The 21,897-nt window shown below is 39.0% G+C and overlaps 2 protein-coding genes across 3 annotated transcripts in view; one reads left to right on the top strand and one right to left on the bottom strand.

Moving 5' to 3' along the window:
* Window positions 1-21,897, top strand: part of LOC140271521 (tubulin alpha-1C chain-like) — a 366,226-nt gene that overhangs the window by 206,563 nt on the left and 137,766 nt on the right. The gene's annotated exons all lie outside the window — the stretch shown is intronic.
* nckap5l (NCK-associated protein 5-like) overlaps window positions 1-21,897 on the bottom strand; it is a 44,267-nt gene that overhangs the window by 13,031 nt on the left and 9,339 nt on the right. The window contains exons 1-2 of one of the 2 annotated variants that reach the window (XM_072367818.1): window positions 8,429-8,837; window positions 6,110-6,190 (exon numbers count right to left, since the gene is read on the bottom strand). The gene's annotated coding sequence lies outside the window, so the exon portion shown is untranslated. Of the gene's footprint in view, window positions 1-6,109; window positions 6,191-8,428; window positions 8,838-21,897 lie in introns of those variants that run through there. The other variant, XM_072367817.1, reaches the window with a different exon arrangement.

The following is a 21,897-nucleotide window of genomic DNA, read 5'->3' on the forward strand; positions in this document are numbered from 1 at the left end:
TGTTCATCTACAACATTTTTTTTGTTAATTAAGAAACAGTTGTTTGTCTTTGCACATACCCTGCTTTTAAATTCATTAAAAAAATTGGTCAGGAAACACAAAACTTGCCATGAATTACCTATGAATCAGTGTAATAATGTACTGAAACCTAATCAGAAATGGCTTCCATGGAAAAATGGCTGTCTCTTTAGTCTTTAGGAAAAGAATAAAGGAAATGTCAAAATACATAAAAAGTGGACTAAAAATCAAAGCTAACAAGTTCTTTGGAGCGATAAATTCTCCATTAAGCCAGGACCTCAACATCATTGAGGCAGTGTAGGATCATCTTGACAGAGAACGGAACAAAAGCCAGCCAACATCCAAAGAAGAGCTTCGGGATGTCCTTCAAGAAGCCTGGAGAACTATTCCTGAAGACTACTTAAAGAAGAAGAAAAAAAAACTACACGAGAGCTTGTCTAAGATGGGTCAGACTAACTTTCAAATTAGTTAGAATTGTACAAACTCTGTTTTTTAGCTTTACATACTGTAGTTTCATTTTTGTTTGTACAAGTTTCAGCAAAGCGCATCGATTTCCCATTCTGCTGAAAATATATTAAGAAATTAGTGGTGGCACGAGACTTGGACAGCAATGTCAGCAACAACTTTGAAAGGTCCAGAGTGAATATTGTAGGAAGAGCTAAATACAAAAGGCTCACTCTGCAGCCAGTAAATGGTTCGACTTTCAAAGGACAAGGAAAAAGAAACTAATGTATTGACTGCGGACATAAATGTTTCTTTTTTTAAAGGGGAAGTCTTTTTTTTTTTTAAACCTGGACCTTATTTCTGGTATAAAATATGTTTGTTTAATCATTGATAACATTTTGGTGAAAGTCGGCGTCCTTTGGACGCTATTTAGATCCTCGTATATCCATATAACAAGAGTGAACGGGGCATAGACAATACAGCCTCTAAATAAAGCATTATCTGTCTTTATTTTACCAATACTTTAAGACGAATGAATGAATGAATGCGTACTGTTCCCCAGTGAGTTCAGAGTTGCCTGTTGTTGCTATCGTGGGGGGTTATCGGGGGCTTTCTACACACACGTCTACTGGGATGACGTCATCAACGCACGCTGCTGCAGCATCAGCTATCTTTACACGGAATTTGCTACTGCTGCTGGTAACATGGTTCGCTATTGCGTATTTCCAAATTGCCATGTTGCACAAAACTAGCAGTAGCCAACTTCGTGTGAAAATAGCCGACCGTCAAAGAGCACGGAGTGAATGAGCTGAGCTGCAGTGGCGCGCGGCGATGACGTCAACCTAGTAGATGTGTTCTCGAGTGATCTGAAGACCCAAAGAAAACAATCCAAAAATTGCAGTGTGTTCATAATGCAGCTGCATGGGTACTCACAAAAACCAAAAAATACGACCACATCACACCAGTTCTCAGATCTTTGCACTGGCTCCCTCTGTGTGAGAGAATTGAATTTAAAATGAATTTGCTGGTCTAAAAATCCCTAAATGGTTTGGGCCCAAAATACTTGCTAAATCTTCTTATTCTCTATCAACCATCAAGAACCCTTAGGTCATCTGGAAATGGTCTGCTAACGGTTTATAGTCCAAGGACAAAAAATGGTAAAGCATCATTCAGACATTGTGCTGCTTATTTCTGGAACAAACTCCCTGAAACACTTAGATGTGCCCCAAATGTTGCTACTTTTAAATCAAGGCTCACAACTTTCTTGTTTTGTTGGGCCTTTGAAATGTGATGATGGGTGCCAATGGTTAGAGTTACAGATACTCCTGAGTGTTTATTATCTCCTTATTACTTGTCTTATCCTTTTTTTCTTACCAAAGCATTTTATTAATTCCATCTTGCACTACTTCTGGTTCTGGGCTGTTACAGAAGGTTTTATTGTCTTGCTTTGTTTTACGTGTCTTTGCACGTTTTTATCTTTTCATCCTTTTATTCTGTAATTTATTTTCCAGCTAAGTAAAGCACATTGTGTTGCACAAATAAAATTGCGTTGCCTTGCCCTTGCCTTGCCATCTAAATAGACTTTCATCAAAATGTTATTTTATGCCAGAAATAAGGTCCAGGTTTAAAAAAAAAAAAAAAAACTTGCCGTTTAAGGTGAGGAAAACAACTACACGAATGAAAAAAAACACCAGTATCATTTGTATTTCTGTCAATGTTACACACTGGAGCTTTAAATTACACAAATACCACTAAAACCTAAATGTGTACACATTCTTAAGTATAAGAATAAAAGCAATTTGCTCAGCAGCTTCCAACCTGCCAGACTTTGTGTAACAGGAGCCGTTTGCAAAGCATTTACAGGAAGATTATTGAACGTCACTGATTATGAACCCGTATGGACAAACCACCATCCAAAGCAGCAAAGTGTAGGCTGATTATTGAGCTCTGATTGACTCAACACAGCCAAATCTAAACATATAATGGAAATCTGATCAATAAAGCCCATTTAAGAACAGAAGCAGATATTCCCCATCCCTTTGACCTTGGTTGCAAGAATGATGAGTGGTTATAACACCAGCTTTTCTCTTCTCTAATGCATGTTTTTTTTTTGGCCGTGCTGCTCCGGGCAGACCAAATGTGAACGAATCTTTGTACAAGCATTCACATGAAAATTACTATGTCAACCAAAAGACAACAAAGGTTAGGCTAAATATAATATGGAAATGTGCTTCTGCCTTCGCAGCTGTGGTTTCTTAAAAAAATCTAAAAAACTGGGTTGAAGTCCCTTTGATTAAAAAAAAAATTAAACTGAATTCAGTCATTATCACATTTCTTCACATACGTCTTTCATAACACTACTATTAGTTGACGGCAACTAACAATTCTTTAATCAGAAATTGTTCTGCTAGTTAATGTTGATCCTAGCTTCCTCAGCAGCATCTTTAGTGGTGTCTTTACCTGTTTGTTAAAGTTCAGTGAACTGTGAAAAAAAAAAAAACATACAGCCAGAGATCAACTGACTAAAATTTTCATTTAAAAAATTATTTCTTTGGAAAGCCCATTAATGATAATAATCAGCAATAAATGGTAATAATTAACCAATTAATGGACTAATTATACACATTTCTGACATGCTGCTAAGCCACTTTAGCGTCCTGAACGTTACTTTAAAACCAAATACAAAGAAGCAGCTTTTGATTTGTATACTGCACCAAGTTGAGACTAACCGGAATAAACTGGAATCTGTTTAAATTCAACTTTTCAAACTTGCTTTCTACTTCTGACTGATTATTTTTTACTTAATTTTTCATCTTTACATTCTGGATTATTTTCATTTTCTTTGTTCCTTAAGTATTTACAGAATTAAACTTCTTCATTAGGACTGAGTGGGTGTGGCGTAATGGCTTCAGTTAGCGGTTTCATTAAAGATTAGTCTCGTGACACATTCACTAATCGGTCACAAAATTGTGCAAATGTCTGGTGCAATTTCAGAGAATGATCCTGTTTGTTTTAGTAACAGTTGAAAACCAAAATATATTCAGTTATCAATATCATGTCGAGCAAAGAAAAGTATTAAAAGCTTTCGTTTGAGAAAATGTTTTGCAAATTATGATTATATTGCAAACTATAACCCTTTAACTGTCTTACTGTTAAAAGGAGATTCACAGGTAGAATTTGCCTTTATGTCTGAAAAGACATCGTCTGGAAACACAGCGAGGGGGGAAAATTAAGCAAAGAAAGTGCTGCTGGCTGCTCTCTAAACTGCAGTATTGTCAGGGGGACTGTGGTTTAGGATGCTGTGACTGGCCTGAAACTGCACACAGAGGCTCATTGACAGGGCTGACGAGAGGCTGTGTCCCAGAGGGGCTGCAGTGTGGAGTCACAGCTGCTGGTGCTGTCAGAAAGAAACCATGAGAGGAATGCAAACAGGGGTAACGCTGCTGCTCTGCTCTGATTTCTAATGTAATACTCTGAAGACATTAGCATTCATTTCTAAGAAGAATTTATGAAAAAAAACAATTGTTCCTGTTGGTTTATTATCCAAAAGGACTCAAGATTAATCTTTGTATGAGTTACACTTTTAATCCCATTTCATCAACCTGATTGTTAAATTTTTGAATCTGATTATTTTTCATACTCACAGTCACCCTGATGATGTCATTGTGAGGTTAACACTCAGTGAAGATTTCTAAACTTAAAAATATAACCTTCATCTTGAATTGCAGTGTTCTAAACAAGACAAAATGTACAATCATGCACTGGAGACCGAACATCAGGCTCACGGATTCTGCTGCTTCAGGTTTGTGGAAGATAATATTATATTTAATAATTATAACTTTCATAAGAAAAGCTGCAAACGAGCAAGAAAATATGTTTCAACAAAGTACAGAAATACAATAGCAATAAAAATTAATGTGGTAACTAGAATTAAAATTGAAATTAATCAAAAATGATCATCATTTAATCATCAATATTCCAAAAGTCTGCTTGGTCCAACCTCTAAAATGTGAAGCTTTCCCACTTTCTAATGTATAATATTTAACTAAATAAATCTAGTTTGGGTTCAAAACAAAACTATTTGAATATGTCACCATTGACATTTTTCACTTTTTCATCTGATGGGTAAAAATGTGTCACAACCAAAGTCTGACAGCAACAGTGAAACAATCAATTGCTTCCTATAAGAGTGGCTGATCTCACACATCATTTAGTTATGCTGTTACAGGCCCGGGCTGCTTGGAAATCTCCCATGATGCACTGATCACCCCTCCACTCTCTTCATGCATTTATTACATGTTTGATAGTCCGTTGCCTCATTGTAAAGTGTTGCATAACAGGAATTACTGTTTTTTTTCAAACGTTTGTACTTTATCGGCACAAGAAGGAGATGCTTTTAAGTGATAATGATAAGGAGAAACCCAAGATGTAAACAGATAGGCGGAAAGGTCAAAGTCAGCACAAAGCTTTTTGTTTTGTTTAAATTATCTGTAAATTCAATTCAGTTTTATTTATATAGCGCCAAATTACAACAAATGTCATCTCAATTCAAGCCAATAGGAGTTCAATTCATCGTAATCATAATCATAAATGTACCCTTTTCAAAAACACTGCCACTCGCGAAGTGCAGCAAGGTGCTGCGTTCACAGCTTAAGGTTCCAATCAGTGAACAAAACAAGCAGGATCATGTGTTAGCCTCAGAGCCAAGTTAGCATGTGCTGCTTTTGTCCCTCTTAAAATGACTCAAACCTGTGTATGAAGAATGTGAGCTGCGAGGACAGTGGGGTGCATTCATCAGCAAACAAACACAATGCAACTCGACACCAGAGGAAAACTAACCTGTTCTTTACAGTAAAATAAAGAGCCATAGTGTCCTTTTTACAAATTACCCAGCAGCAACTGCTCCAAAGATTGCTTTACCTTTTCATGGGTGCATACAGCCATTAAAGGGAGAGCTTTTCAGTTTTTTTTCAAACTTTATGTTGTTATTCTTTATCAAGACGCCTGATGAGAAGCACAGACAAAGGAAATTAAACAGGGAAGAGGGACCACAAATTCTTCAACTTTTCAACTACAAGCTCAAAAACCTCAGAACTGTACAATAAAGAAGATGCATTAGCGCATTAGTTAATGGACAGCATAAAGGAATCTTCTGTAAACTGTTACATATTCAGTCAGTAACTAAAAAAAACGACGTGAATAAAATGATTTCGTTCTTTAACTAAAAAATATCTTTTTCTTTCCAACTTGTAAGTTGAGAGGAGTTGCTGTTGTAAATGTGATGTTTTGTCTGAATGAAGCAAGAAATGTGAAGCTAAAAAAAATCTTGTAAATTGTTTCAGAATTACGGTAAAAAGTCATGTATTGCTGCTTTTCTGAGGTTTGCATAAGTAAAACTTTACTATATTTGGATTTTTTTTAACTTTTATGTGGAAAATTACACTATCCTGAGGATGTCACCTGCTGACAGATAATATCCACCACTATGTGATATTTTGGTGACAAAAACAACAAGAGAAATAATCAATGACAGACAAACAAAAAGATTAATTAAGAAAGGAATCAGTACATTTTCTTAGATGCTACAGAATTATCAGGCTGAAAAATCAACAAATCATACAGAATAACAAAATATGGAAACACTTACATGTGGGTTGAGCTCTTGTTAGGATTCTAGAAGAGGATCTCTGGTCAGGCACCTCTGTCCCCCATCAACAATACCACAGAGCTAAGGGAACACAAGGACAAGTTTTAATAAACCCGTTCCAAGCCTCTTCTTTCCTACACTAAGGAGTTTCCTTGCATCTTTGTACATCGTTTTTTGGCTCCTCAATTATAAGACAGAAAACCACAAGAAGGCTGTGTGTAATGAGAGCTTCAACAGTTCAATGGCAAGGATTATGCTGGGAAGTGTCACCTCTATTGGGCTGTGGTGGACTGAGGCTGTAACCTTCCTCGACTCTGAGTGAACAGGAAACTTAGAAGCTGTGGCAGCTAGGAAGATGCTCCATTACCCCTGGAGAGATACCAGGGCTTGGCAGACACCAGCCCAGCAAAGCCTGCATGCCCCCACTCCTCCATTTTGCTTTCTTCCACAATATCTCCTCCTCTCATCTTTCCTTTAATCTCTGAGTCATTGTAAAGTGTAATGAAAGAAAGACTGATGAATAATTCAGCAGTTTAAGAATGACCCTTTTAAGTCTTTCTGGTAAGACAGGATGCACAGAGTGCCACACTATGATTTTATTTTCATGTTTCCGTCTGATGTGGGATTCCCCATCAATCTTGTTAATTAGCTTCCCTTGCTACAAAGGATTAGTATCTAAAATAAATGGGACACCGTGTCTACTGCAGAGACTCCTCGTCCAGCTTTTTGTCTCATTGAGCAAGGTTTGTTTCGGCACTGAGCTGCACCATCAACTCTTCATTTAAAAAAGCAGTCTATAGAGTAGCTGACCCTGATCCTACCAGATCTGGCCCAACTGAAATGGGATTAGAGGTGTTGAGCATCTGCCCACTAAATCTGGGTTTTAATAGCAGATCCTCTGGTGTGGCTGTCCCATACTCTGTACACCTGGTCCTGGGAAACAAAACTGTGATCTGTGATCCATGTCAGGAAACCGGCTCACACAGACAGCAGATCACAAAGCTCAAAAGCAAAGGGCACAAAACACCTCTGTGACTGTATATCCAAAGCATTTACTCGCGGAGGAGACACTTTGATTTGTGATGGTTGATTTCAGAGAAAGAAATATTGAAATGTATAGTAACCAGGCTTTCAAAAAGGTTTTTGGAAATGCTGCAGATGATGATTAGATTCATGAAATGGGGGCGTGGAATAAAAAAATAAATCAAAGGCGCCTCAGCTGCAGCAGAGAGAAGAAATGCACAAAAGCTTCTTAAATCATGTCAGTCTCACTGTTGGGGATTTGGCAAAGGCAAGTACATCTGAGGATATGTCAAGCACCTCCCTTTCCATCTGCCAATCGGCAAATGCACTGACTGAAGTACTTGCTGTGTCGGCAAAGTGTGTAGGTGGGAGATGTAAACAATGTGACAAAAATCTAAATCCTCACATGGTGGAATTAAACAAGACTGGATGTATCCCCCTTCCCAAAAAAAAAAAGTAGGCCAAATTTGATTCTTTTTGCAGACACTGCATTATCAACTGTGCCATAAATACAGATGTAGACAAGTATCAAAGAGGAGGAGTGATGTGGGAGAGGCAGAATCAGGCTTGCAGGCTCCCTCTGTATTGCTTCCTGTCTGGTGTTTGGCTACACAAACCAAGTCTAATCATACACAAGCATTATTTGGGATGAGAAGTAGAGGCAATGGAGAGAAAGTGGGGGAGGGGGATGGAGGAGGAAGGGAGCTCCTTTCCCCAAATGACCCTCAACAACTGGATGTTCTCCATATATATCTGAAAGATTAAATTAAAAAAACCACAGGGATCCTTCTTAAATCTCTGCAAAGCTACCTCTACACTCAGTCGTCATTGAGAGAAATCACAGGACCTCCATTTCTGATACAAACTAAACCACACAGCATTCACACAGACTGTGCTTTCCGACAGCCATTCAAGAGATTTATGGCACATTGTTAGCTGCAACCAAAACAGTCCGACATGCTTCTGTGTCTCAGCTAAAATAACACAGAGAAGTAACAGTGCTCACATTGCTGCTGTAAAAAGAGCTAGCCCACATATCTATGCTAACCTAAAGATAAAGTCAATCAAAGCTGCTCTAAGAGTTGTCCAATGTCTAATCATGGCAAGACAGCATACAAAATCCACACAGAATTACAATAATAAAATATGTGCTTAATTTCAACCCAGATATAGAGTCCAATAGGACACAGAGCTGTAGGCCCTGAAAATACCATGTCAGCTGTAAATATTGCATTACCTTACACACATCTACAAATAAGTCCCTGTTCTTCAAGTACAAATTGTGTGTCAGCTCACCTTGCTCCTACTGCCTTTTCAGTCATCCAGTCAGAGCATATCAGATCTCCTTCCAGCAAAATGAAATATATGGCATCAGGAGGAGAAAAGCGAAAAAAAACAACCCAAAAAAACATAGAGGCCGCAACCCTACATTTCTGTTTTCAGCCATCTGAGGAGAATATTTTCTCCCCTGTTAAATGTGCCGTCACTTTGTAAGTGAGGCGAGGAAGCCGGTTTCCTCTATGCTGCAGCTACAAGAGGCCTGTCCTTGGGCATGTGCATTGTGTGTGTGTCTATGCTGTCTGCAGAGGCTGCCATGTCTCCCATTGTTTCGGGACCAGTGAGGCTAGCTTCCTACCCCAATAGACCCTGCCTTCTACAACAGCTGTGGACCAGCCCCCATCTCTCTGCTACTCTCCCCTGTCCCTCCTCCTCTTCCTGCTCCTACAACTCCTGCCTCTCTGCCTGTGCTGCTGGTAAACATTAACCCCACAGCTGCCGGATCGAGCCATAAAGAGGAGGAGAGGGGGTTGCGTTTCATGAAAGACCCTACCATGTAGCAGACAAAGAGACATAACAGAAAATGGATATCCGACTGCTCGGATGAACTGACACGAGTTCTGCAAAGAGCCATTCAGTGCCCTAGAAATAAAACAGGCTCTGCGCTAAGAGGATTGTCTTTCTCAGTCACATTGGTAAGAGGTGTGCATGAGTCCTGGATGAATGCACCAAGGAAAAGAAACTCTCCAGAAATGAAAATGAATTTTTTAAAAAAGGAAATGACAGATTCACATTATTGTTGTGAAACAGTCACAGAGCTGGATGGTCACAGGTAGTGATAGCAGTCATTGTTGTTATGAAATGACAAAAAAAAAACTGTGACAAAATGGCCACATGCAATCCAATCAACACATATAGACACTGACATAATTACAGAGACCTCTAAACCTTGGTACTGTGAAAAAACACGAGTAGAGTAAAAATGTGCAGCTCTGAGCTAATTTTAGGGCCCATTTCAGTTATGAGTGGCACTGTAAATATCAGTTGCTAAAATGTTGCACAGAAATCATGTTTCAGGAGGTGTCATAAATATATTTCAAACAGCTAACCACATCTAACAAAGGAAATGCAAAGGAAATCAGTTCAAATAATTTATGATTACTAACAGAAACTTACAAATGCACTAGGCCTGTTACCATAAGTTCACCAAGAGCACATAGTTATACTATTCAACAGTCCTAATGTCTATTGTTCACCATGAGTTCTGTCATCATGCTTTTACTTATCATTTGCTTTGCTTCATCTGAGGTTCTCCCTCTTCTTCTACCGTTCTTATAGGTGAATTTACACTAGCAACTGTTTAGCCGTATGAACAAATCCTTTATTAGATAGCATTGGATGAAAATACGCTTAAACTTAAATGTTATTTTGCAGATTTTCTGAAAATTTTGTTGAGAATACATTAGGACAAAAAAGTCCAGCCAGAGCTCCATTACAAAGCTTGTCTGCTGTAATGGAGACAAGCTTTATGTAGACCTGTTGTAGAACAGAGCGCTGCTGAAATCTTTTCATTGCAATGTGTCCTTCTACAACTAGTGTCAACAATGAACATTAAGATAATCCAGTGGCATGTACAATACTGTGCAAATGTCTTGAGCTGACCCTCATTTCTGTATATCTTGCCTGGAAAACAGGTGCTACACGGGGTCATCTTTTTATGTCTCAGAGACAACAGTAAACAGTAAAGTTCAAGGACTGGACTGAAAATTAGTTAAAAACAGTCAATCTCCAAAGAAAAATCTTTGAAAGACTACTTAGGGAACTACTGCTAAAGACCACTTTAAAAGATTACAAGAAAGTCTAGCTCCTTGGAAGTAAAACTTAAATGAGGTGAGTTAAAGTTTTTTTTTACCACAATTTTGTCGTTGTAAACTATTTTAAAACTTGTTTGTAGTTTAAACTCTTTCTGTTAATGATTCAACTACCCCAATATGTTTCGCTCATTCTTACTTAATTGATTATCTGACAGAAAGATTAATAAGACAACAAGATTAACATTCTATTCATCATCTTAGTTCTCTCTCAAGCAAAAATATAAATCCTTTGTTCTTCTAAGGTTTTGCAGGTGATATTGTACAGCTTTACTAATCACAAACTCAGTGTTTGTTTGCACATTTTATAGACAGAACCACAAATTGATTAGTTATAAAAAAAACTGTAAAATTAAACATCAGTAAAAACAAAGCTACAATATCACAGCTGAAAAGCTGGAGCTGAATGAATACTGCCTTAAGTGAAAATTCATTTCTCAAATATGTTTTTTTCTAGTTGTTGCCCCCTATCTTCAACATGACTCATCCAAATGTTCAGTTTTGTCTATCGGTCACAAAACCCTAATTAAAAAAAACTATTTGAAAATATTTGACTTCTTTTGCTTGATTAGTAAACCAACGAAGCATGTGTGAAATTAGCTCCAGATCTTCTTCATCAATCAACTAATTAGTGAACAGTATTAAATTATTTTGACACATGCACAGTAGCCACAAAAGTTTCTTGATATGTTATGTCGGGAATGTATGTGAGCAGCATTTGTTCCAGACTTATTGTAGAAATTTTCCAGCCAGCTATGTTTTATGAAGTGAAGACCATCCTTTTAACTTATCTAGACTATTGCTTGTTTTTAATAATTTTAATTATTTTATTTCTTTCTCTTTGTATCCTTTTACATATTTTTAATGCTTGTTCCGCTCCCCGCTGTAATGCTTTTATTTTATGTAAAGCACTTTCAATGGTTTTGTACGTGAAATGTGCTATACAAATAAATTTGACTTGACTTGCCTTGACAACCTTGAATGCAGCAGTTAATACTCCAGCCCATTAAAAATGTCCTCACTGGGGTGAACTATTGCTTCTGCTTCATCCTATTTTATGCTGAGCTGGATACTGCTTTCTATCAACAAATAAGAAGTTGTTATTAGTCATTATGCATCCAAATATAAGTGGTATTGATATCAACACAAAAACACAAAAATCAAGGAGTCTTTGACGAGCCCCATTAACTGCTGCAAACAGTGCTTTTCACAGTGCACTTTTTGCAACATGTCTCATCACTCTGTAATATTTCTAGCTGTGAGAACACATCTCCAGTGGAAATTAACTGTGGCGAAAGTCTGGACCTAAATCTCTAAAAACACCTCAACTGTAGGAATTGCTGTGAACGAGTTTTGCAGTTGTGGCATGTGTTGTCTGAACTAGTCAGCGGCATTCAGCATTTCTCAGCCCAAGGCTTCAACTTGGTTTATCTCTCTAGGTTTTACCCCTGTGTGACTCATCTGCTGTCTTTGTTAATGAAGCTACATCATCCACGTTCTCCAGACATACCAGACATACTAAACAGAGTCTGATGACAAAATGACTGTGAGCCAAAGCAACAACAGCAGGAGGAGGAAAACAAGGGTTTGTGACCATAATGTAGGAGGATCAACATTAAAGCAGCTACAAGGGCACTCACAGTGCGCCGTCCTCCACCAGATCTTGTGATTTTAGAATGAATCGTCTTCCTTTTTGAAATCCCAAATTATTTTTATGTAGTGTGTTTAATACAAAGAATCTATACATTCTGATTTGAAAGTTGACTTTTAAAATTTGACTTGAATTGAGCAGACAAAGAGAGTTGACCTGATTCGACTTTACCCGGCACCACTGTTCCTATCAAGTGTGTCGAGGTGCTCACATGAAAGTCAGTTGTTTCAAACAGTCTATTGTCATTCAGACCTCACCAGAACAGTCTACCCCATCTGGCAAGTGTAGAACTGTCCCATGTCCATAAAGGATTTGCTGCTCCCATATCTGAAATGAGCTTTTTTCATTATTACTTTTTTTTCTTAGATTGATACTGACAATACTAAGAGCATTGAATAAGGGCAACTGGACTTCTTCTTGGATTTTACAGGCGTTTCGACTTTCACGTTTCAATGTCTTCAAGATTCAAGAAGTCCTGTTGCCTTTGTTCAAGCTCTTAGGAATATCATGACCTGGATGACTGAGAATCTACATCAACATAATGCTGATGATGATAAATCACATATGGAAAAATAAAAACACTAAATGTATCTAATCAACTCAAATGAGCATTTTATCTTTCGAAAACTGCACAGGTCATCATCAAGAATTAACCACAACAAAGCATGATGACAGAGCAGAGAGACCAAGCTTCTCATCATCTCCTGGATCAAAGGAGCTTGTCTTAAGTGAGGATTTATGACCTTATTGCTAACACATGTGGCAATCCTGCTCAGTCTGTCCTCTTGTCCAAGCCTCGTGTCCACCAAGGATGAAAATTTCATTGAAAAGATCAGTTTAGTTTAGTTCCTCAAGCAATAATTAGCTTTTGTTGCAATCATTCTATTGTTGTTTCAACTTCACCAGTTGTAATTAGGCCGACTCCTGTATTCCATAGAGAGTTATTTTGTAGTACATAACTTGCCTTGTTTTCTTTAGTTCTGTTGTCGATTCTGCTTAATCTGGATCCTCATGCTAAGGACTTAGCATTCATTGTTGGATTCTTGTTTCCCCTACCTGCCTGCTTGCCCTTCCCATCCAGGCACATTGCCACCAGTTCCGCTCTTAGCCAGCCATGATGCTCCATCCGAGTCAGTCTTCAGTGATGCTTCCTTAACAACCCCAGACCACTTCTCTTGTGATATCAACAAGTGTGGAGACTTCCTGCTTTTGTGCTCATTAGCTTTTGCTCCTTCACCACGTTCCTTCACCACTGAGTCCTCAAAAATCTCCTACATCATTGGGTTACTAAGAGGTAAAACACTAGACTGGGCACTAGCCTTTTTTCATCAAAATGCTATTGACTCTTATCCTTTTACTTAATTTCAGGGGAAATTTAAGAGAACATTCGATCATCCTCTTCGCAAAGTGAATGCTGTCAAAAGACTTAAATCTAAAACAAAGAAGTTGGTCAATAGCTGAATTCATCATTTAATTCCACATTGTGGCAGCAGAAACTGGATAGCAGTCAAATGCACTACAGGGGGTATTGCTGAATGCATTCAATGATAAAATGAAAGACCAGTTGGCCTCCTTTGAGGATCTCAAAGGAGGACGGCGTGGGAATCCAAATAGAAACTTGGCTAGCCAAGCGGAGGACGGAGAGGACCTCACGTACCCAACTACCACCATCTCGGCGGACCTCAACCAATTCTTCCACCTCTTCACTTTCCACTGGACGCGTATTGCCAGACTCACCACCTATCACAGAAATTCCCAGAGCCCATGCATTTGGGTCAGGCGAGACTCACTCCTGAGGAACATCTTCACCGGTTAAGGGCGTCTACTGTAGTTCCAAGAAACATTCCATTGCCACCTGTCCAGTGTGGCCAAACCAGCCCACCAGTATTGGCAGGATTACTGGTGGGCAGTACAAAGAATGATAATCCTCCTCACTTAACACTACCTGTGACCATCCAGTTTGGTAACTCCACTAAAGAACTTTTACCACTAGCTGATTGAGGAGCCGAATGAAAACCTCCTGGATCCTGGTGTGGCCTCTCGGCTAGTTCTTCCACTAGAACCCCTGCCTTCACCCATCTTGGTCACGGCTGTGGATAGAGGTATCTTAACCACTATTACACACAAAGCCTAACCCATCACCTTGATTGTTTATGGTAACCACTGCAAAAACATTTAGTTCCTTTTGTTCCCCATCTCTAGCATTTGTTTAATTCTTGGTTTTCCCTGGCTCACATTACACACCCTCTGACTGCTGGATTGAGAGTTGGAGTCTCTTCTGCCTCTTTAGCTGCCTCAAAGCAGCTCCCCAGTCCTCCAGCTGACTACCATCTGGTACCCCTTTTCCACCGGTGAACCTGTCTTTGGTTTCTACCGAGTACCATGACCTTGGCACTGTTTTTACTAAAGACAGGGCCTCGTCTTTACCTCCTCACTGCCCTTATTATTGCACTATAGATCTATTACCTGGAGCATCCCTACCTTCCAGCAGACTGTACAACTTGTCCCATCCCGAGCGTGAAGCCATGGAGCTCTACATTCGTGAGTCTCTTGCAGCTGGTATCATTAGGCCGTCCTCTTCTCCAGTTGGAGCAGGATTCTTCTTTGTACATAAGAAGGATAGGAGCCTGAGACTCTGCATTGATTATTGGGGCTTAAATCAAATCACTGTAAGAAATAAATATCCACTGCCACTCATCACGTCCCCTTTTGAACCCATCCAGGGGGCCACCATCTTACTAAGCTTGATCTCTGCAATGTTTACCACCTAGTCTAAATTTGTGAGGGAGATGAGTGGAAAACAGCCTTTAACACACCCTTAGGCCACTTCAAATAGCTGGTCCCTCATTAATGACTATTTAAAGTCATTAATGACTATTTAAACCTATTCGTGTTTGTATACCTTGTATACCTTCATGTCATCTTGATATTCTCTAAATCTCCCACAGAACACAGGCCGCATGTCCGTTGTGTACTCCAAAGACTGCTGGAGAACCGTCTCTACATCAAAGCTAAAAAACATGACTTTCAAGCACCTACTGTCTCCTTTCTCAGCTACAAAGGACCCGGACAAAAATTAAGGCATGGCAGGGTGGCCCACTCCAATCAACCATAAGCAACTCCAAAGATTTCTTGGATTCGCAAACTTTTATAGCAGATTTAGCCACAACTATAGCATCATTACATCTCCCCTAACCAGTTAACCTCTGTTAAAAAACACCTTTCTCTGGACCCCTGAAGTAGACCTGGCATTCCAAGAGCTCAATGACAAATTCACTTCTGCACCCATCCACATTCAGCCTAACCCTGACCAGTAGTTCATTCTGGAGTTGGATGTTTCAGACTAAGGTTTGGGTACCACTGAATTTCTGACCATTACTGCCCGCACCCGCAATGTGTGTTACACTCCCGCCCGCTCCCGCAATGTGTATGTCCACTCCCGCCCACACCCGCAAAACTTTGAGAATTTATGCCTGCACAAGAATAGAAATGCATTGATTTTGTGTCTTCTCCCATCCCGCAGGAGAACACATGTCATTTTATAGGCTATTAATAAAGAGATTCATGGAGAATTGAGAAACTTCTCCAAATGTCAGACTTGCCTTGCTTTGTCTTTGTGCTGTAAAGACCTTCTGTGGGCTTCCTTTCCACATCATTTATCAACATCCTGTCGCTAGGCTACACCCCGATCCCACAGTGGGTTTTTTTAGCCACCCGGTCCCGCCCGCAGAAAAGTTCATACCGCCCGCTCCCGCGAGATTTGAGTTGGGACCCAATCCCAATGCAGTCCTCTACCGTTCTGTATCAAAGGTCTGAATCTGAGGGTAAGCTTCACCCCTGCGCAGTCTTCTCCCGGCGGCTGTCCGTCGCTGAGTAAAACTATGATGTGGGTACATTTAGCAATCAAACTTGCTCTTGAAGAATGGAGATATTGGTTGGAGAGGGGCAAACAGCCCTTCATAGTGTGGACAGACCTTAAGAACCTCTCATACCTCCAGAACGCTAAAAGGTTAAACTCCCACCATGCCCATCGGTCCCGGCTTTTTGGTTGGTTCATTTTTTCTATCACTCCCACAACATCAAACCAGACACCCTGTCCAAGCAGGGTTTGCTTACAAAGAGGAATCAGCGGAACCTGCCCAGATTCTCCCCTTGACCTGCCTGGTGACTGGTATGTCATGGCAGATTGAGAACCAGTGGCTGTATTCACAAGGGATCTTAGGGCTAACAGTAGCTTCTAACTGGCGAATTTAGGAGAAACTCCTAAAAAATAATGGGCTCAAATTTAGTACTTTTCACTAAGAGCAATTCACAAAGGATTTTAGGCCTGAAAGTAACACCTAACTCTAGAAGAGCTTAAATGTCCTCAAGAGGACTCCTAACTCAGTAAGACCTATTCACAAATAATCAGAAAATGGCTGCGGCGAGACAGAATAATGTCCCCTACTAACAGAAATAACCCGATCAGTCCGGAGACAAAATATTTGGCAACAGTACAATATTTATCAACAGGAAAAATGCAACTTTGCAATGCCGACATTTTAGTAAAAATCGCAATCATCAGTCAGCCGTGCCATAAACCAAACCATCACCGCGCTCTCTAGACCACATATCATACAACAGTTTATATGGTTTCCTTTGGACAATCAGCAACGACACAGGATCAAATCCAACTTTATGGCAATTGCAGGCATGCCCAGTGTGGTTGGTGCCATTGATGGGACGCATATCAAAATAATCGTGCCATCAGTAGACGAGGACGTGTTTGTCAATCAAAAAGAAAATCAACACGCAGGTTGTTTTTGATGCAAATTTTAACATTCTTGATGTTGTTGCAAAGTGGCCTGGATCTACCCATGATTCGCGTATTTTAATGGAGAGCGGTCTGAGCCAGCTGTTTGAGAGGCACCATCTACTAGTTAGATGTCACTTGCTGGGTGACAGTGGCTATCCCTGCAAGCCATATCTCTTGACACCCTATCTCAATCCACAACCGGGAATGCAGTTAAAGTATAACATATAAGTGATTACACTTAGCCCTATAGGTAAAAACATCGTATTAGCTCGTGGTCGCCTTTTATTTAATTCAAATCCATACTTATTATTGTTTACTGTTACCAGAGGTGTAATCCATAGCAATGGTGCGTCACTCTTAGTTAACTCTTAATGATTTATCCTTAGTATGAGTAGGTCTCAGCAGTTTTGTGAATTACTTTTAAGGAAAAACTCCTAAGTAAAATGTTTTAGTGCAAGTTAGGAGCACTCCTAGCGGTAAGAAAAAAAGCTTTGTGAATACGGCCACAGATTCCCCAAGGGTTGCCAGTTTGTTCCCTCTGCAGCCCGCTTCACCGTTATCCACTGGGCTCGTACCTCCAAGTTTGCCTGCCACCCAGGAATGCACTGCACCATCACACTTCTTCAGCACTATTTCTGGTGGCCATCCCTTGAGACAGATACCAGAGAGTACATGACCGCTTGCACTACGTGTGCAAGAAGTAAGAGTAACAACCGACCACCTTCTGGACTTCTGCAACCTCTGAAGGTCCCCAGTTGGCCCTGGTCTCATATCTCCCTGGATTTTGTCACTGGACCTCCTTGCAAGGTAAAACCACCATTCTCATCGTTTTTCTAAGTCCACTCATTTCATTCCCCTAGAGAAACTTCCATCATCCGCTGAAACTGCAGCTCTTCTGGTCCGTCTTCATGGCATTCCCTCTGAAATGGTATCTGAACGGGGATCCCAAATCATCTCAGAGGTATGGCAAACTGCTTGTGCTACTCTGGGGGCTAAGGTCTCGTTGAGCTCTGGTTACCACCCCCAGTCCAACACATAGGGAACTGCTATACAGCTGCATATTGCCAGCTAATCTTCTGCAGTAGTAAGTGGTGCACCAATTGCACGAACAGTAAATGACAACAGAATAACATTATATGAAAATGATTAAATAAATAATAAATAAATAACATTGTTATTACATAAGTTGATAAGAGGAGGATAGTCAACCGAATCCAATGTTCAAGTTCAACCTTAATAGTGTTTTTGTTCTTTTTTTTTAAATGTTTAAAACTGGATTGTGTTTTTACTTTCTTTCCTGATTATGCAGTTTACAGACTAAAGAAAGTGTGTTTAAACAAGCTCTTCAGACAGGAGTACATCTACTAAAAAAGCCGACTAAATTTGTTCTCATTGCCATTAATAGCATGTTAACTTTCAGTGCTCTGAACTAACGTGAAGTGATTACCTTATTCTGTATCCTACAGGTTGTTTTGGACAGTTGAAGATAATTATACACTACTAAGATAAGTAGCCTGGTTTACTATCTCTAATGGAACTGTGCCAGCTGTCATGCAGAAGGTAAAATTGATCAATCTCTTCTCTTTTTGTGGAAGAGTTGTTGCTGTCAGTTAATTAACCTCCATGAGGGACAATAAGGCAGGTAAATGTGTGACTCTGACATCAGCATGAAAATTAGCACATGCACCCAGGCGTCATGTTCCAACCTGTGTCATGCAGAGCCAGAACTGAATAAAAACCTGCTTCTACTCAAGAGTCGTTTCAGGCAAAAATATAGCGATTAAAACACTTTCACATTGGACTCGTGGGTGGGTGGATGTTCCTTCTTAGGAAAGATTTGTCCATGTATCCTACGTTGTCATAGAGACACATTGTGTAATGGTTATGTTACCAGCTTGGGAAGCCCTGCATGTTCAAAAGTGTTGAGGTACTCTATGTTCAAAACAAATGCAACTGGCTCCAGAACAAGCGTCAGTATGTTAAAAGTTGGGAGTGAAAATGGGTTGTTTGGACTAATCAAGTTATGTGAAGTTAAGGTAAAGGTGCCCAATGTGCTGAGAATTAATCAAAAAAGATCTTACAAGCCAGGTTCTATCAACTTCTGTAGTTCCCAGTGCTTGCAGTGCAACTGAAAAAAAGAAGGCACTTTCCATAACAACTATGGAATTAAAATAGTTTTCTTTAGTTTTCCATAATTTTATATTTGGTTCATGCTTGTCAATCATATATCTGAGAACACCATTCGCAGCTAATCTTAATATGCATCTGACTGGAGAATTAGCAACAAAAATGGTACATTTTGCACATTTTCAGGAAATTTATATGAAAATGTATGCAAAATTTGGATGGAGATTTGGTTACTGTGCAGGAAAACAAATTAAAATGATGTTTTATTGTAATAATTCCCTCCAACACTTAAGTATTTTTACATACAGGCAGTGCAGTGAATTTTGTTATTCTTTGCGGCACATTGAAAAGACATGGTCATCAAGTGAAAACTGTTTCACTGCTTCTGTGTCAACATGATTTATCAACTGCTCACATAGAACAATTTGTTTTATTGGCAGCTGTACAGAAATTTCTCCACATGTTAAACAGCAGTGCGGCCCATAAGCAGTTAACTACTCATGTTACTAGGAAATGCTGAATGAAGAACTATCGGAGAATTGTCATTCCTCTGCTACAATAATGCATACAGATTTCAGTCAAGAATGAATGGGACATTGAGGGAGTAACTTTCCTTCTACGAGGGTCAAAGGCTGAGCAGGCTGATGTGACCTGAATGAGAGCTGGTCACATGTTGGCATAGAGCTCACACAAGGATAACTTTCAACATAAAGGGCTTTTTGTCATCCTCTTTGCCATCTACTTCCCTTTGGAGTGAAGATCTTCACTAACAGCACATAAAAACTATATAAAGACAACTAACATACAAATGTCAATTGGCTTTAAAAATGCATTCAAATTTAATTCAAACATCAAAGTAAAAGTAAAGTAGTCCCAATCATGCCAACCTTACATCAACTAATAACTGTTTCTCAAACAGCCCATTGACGCTACATGCAGAACCCGTCTTCAATGCGTCTTCAATGACCAAATTTATTTCTTTTAGATAAACATATCTAGAATTTAATGCCAGTAACACAAAACTGTGTTACATGACCTTTCCTTTTAATTACACATTTTATTTGTTTGAGAACAGAGGATAGTTATAATTCTAGTGTGCAGGACTGTGTACAAGTCATGGACATCCTGGGAAAGGATTTCATTATGTCCAAAATTTCAGTATACGCCTCTGCATTTATGGAACCTATGGAACCATGCTACGCCATGGACACTGATGCACCCCCATACCATTACAAAAGCAGCTTTGGCTAAGAACAGCTTGGTTGTTCTTTTTATTTTTGGCACATATTGTATAACCAGAGCTTTTTTTTTCCAAAAAAGTAGCTGAAATGTCGACTCACCTGACCACAGAACACATGTCCGCCATCTTTCTATCTGAGATGAGCTTGTACTCAGAGAATGTGGCAGCATTGTACCACAGTGTTGATATATGGCTTCCTTCCTGTGTAACAGCTCAGGTTACATTTCTGGATATTGCGATAAATTGTGATGGGTTCAAATGCTTTCTAAGGTACCCCTGAGTATTGATTATGGTGGTATAGTGTTCCTCCCCTCCCCACGAAGAAAAAACAAAGAAAAGAAAAATAAATTAATAATGGATCATTCACAAGTGGTAAGCCACGACCCATCCTTACTTATAAAGACTCATGATTCACAAGAAAATGAAAAGTTATTTCGGTATCCCAAAGAGAAATCATATATGAGAGCAAAGTGAGTAATTTTCAATAAAACCTTAGAGATTAGGCTAACTTCTCAAAAGGTTTTTGTTGTTGTTTGCATGTTTCTCATTTTTTGAGACTGTTAATTTTTTTACATTCATGACAACCTTCATGTTTCAAAGTAACACTCAAGAATCTGTCAGTTTTATAATGTCAAGCGACCATGTAAGGTATTGTTACAGCAACTAAAAAAATAACACAACTTTTTCCTCTTTTTTTTTAAATGACCTGATGAGCAAACACACTCAAAAAGGAAAGAAAAGAAACTGCTCGTTTATCTGTAATACAGGTTGCTTCTTCTGATTTACATTGTTGGGAGATTTGAATGAGGCAAATGTCCAATATCAACACATGTGCAACAGAATTCACATTGCTGGTGTAGCTCAGGAGGAAGAACAATTCGTATGTAATTTGTTCATTCAATTTTCAAAATAAAGTGAAAAAAAACAAAAAAATAAAAAAGCTTGTTTTTCCAATTCTTTTGTATCATTTGAAGTATGTGTTTGCTGTTACATTTGCATAAACTATAGGCTATTCATCGCACTACCAAGGGAATCTACAGCATGAGATGTTGAGGTTGTGTTTTAATATTTTGACATATTTGCTGATATCTGCTCTACACTGTTGACGTTGGATCTGTGTCTAACACAGATTAGACAATGAATGAGTCTGTGGTGTTTATCACACAAAATAAAAGTTTAAATAATAAAATAAACATAAGTAGTGTTGATTTGCTCAAAAACTAAAGTGATCTCCATGTCTCCTTGATTATGAGACTATGAGTGATTATGAGTGTCAGAGCTAAAAGCTCTTCCAGAGTTTTAACTGAAACGTGGAGTTTAAAGGCTAAAATCATTAAGCGAAACTCTGTTGGGCATAAACAGCAACACCGACAGGTGTACATACTTTTCTACTGACTCTCCTCCTTATAGAAACAATATAGTACTTTTTTTGTGCCTGCAAAATTAAAAATCCAACTTAGTAGATTATTTTAAGTGGTAGGTTGTATTAAACCAGATTGGAGTCATCTGCAAACAAAGTTAAATTTGCTTTAGTTGATGACATGTATAGGTCATTTACATAAATATGAAGCAGTAAAGGGTCCAAAATTGATCCTTGGGGCAAACAACATGAAAGCAACTTTAAGTCAGATGAGGTATCCAGGAAACAAATTACCTTCAATCAGACAAATAGCTTTTGAAAAATGACAGATTTGAGTTGCATAAACCATAAAGAGAAAGTTTCTGTAATAAAATGTCATGATTGACCGTATCAAATGCTTTCAATATATCGAGATAATTCTTTATTATCGGTAGCCTTAGTAA

Source organism: Leuresthes tenuis, unplaced genomic scaffold, assembly GCF_036924035.1.
Source record: "Leuresthes tenuis unplaced genomic scaffold, fLeuTen1.0.hap1 SCAF_16, whole genome shotgun sequence".
NCBI lineage: Eukaryota > Metazoa > Chordata > Actinopteri > Atheriniformes > Atherinopsidae > Leuresthes > Leuresthes tenuis.